The sequence below is a fragment of the Biomphalaria glabrata genome, chromosome 10 (assembly GCF_947242115.1).
Source record: "Biomphalaria glabrata chromosome 10, xgBioGlab47.1, whole genome shotgun sequence".
NCBI lineage: Eukaryota > Metazoa > Mollusca > Gastropoda > Planorbidae > Biomphalaria > Biomphalaria glabrata.
Window position 1 is genome coordinate 34,637,954 of NC_074720.1, and position 614 is coordinate 34,638,567.

General features: G+C 28.5%; 1 pseudogene; it reads left to right on the forward strand.

The window, feature by feature from the left end:
• The first annotated feature begins 241 nt into the window (after window positions 1-241).
• Window positions 242-335, forward strand: LOC129928892 (U6 spliceosomal RNA; annotated as a pseudogene).
• The last annotated feature ends 279 nt before the right edge of the window (window positions 336-614 follow it).

Consider the following 614-nt stretch of genomic DNA (forward strand, 5'->3'; position numbering starts at 1 on the left):
TCGTAAACTAGAAAAGATATTGAAAATCCGACATCACAATATTTTAGACCATTCAAAGTTCTGATGCAACGGCTACTTTTTTTTTCCTGAAAGCGAAAAATCTAATTTTTAAAATCAGTTATGCAAGCAGTTTTTTAAAGAGAAAAAGCTAATTAGTATGCATTATAAGTTAGACCTAATTTAAAACAAATAGTAATCTTATAAACTTCATTTTCTTGAATATATTTTTCATGACATACGACTGATGAAAATTGGAATATAAGATATAATAAAATTGTAACGATACAGAGAAGATTAGCATGGCCAGGCAAATTCGTGAAGCGTTCCATATTTTTTGTCTTTGATATTAATTAATATTTCTATTACTATTATTATATTTTTAGGTTAATCACTTTTTAATTGTTTATGATTTAATGCTTGTGAATTATGATAACTCACAAATAAAAACATTAAAAAAAAAAGCCCACAAAAGAGGCAAGATGGCCCATAAAAGAGGCCCATAAAGCCCCAAAAAAAGAGGCAAAGAAAAGAGGCCTAAGGCCCAAGGATTCCTATGATGATAAAGCTAAAACTGAATAGCGCAAATTCTGAGGTTTCCTTAAAAAAAAAAAGAT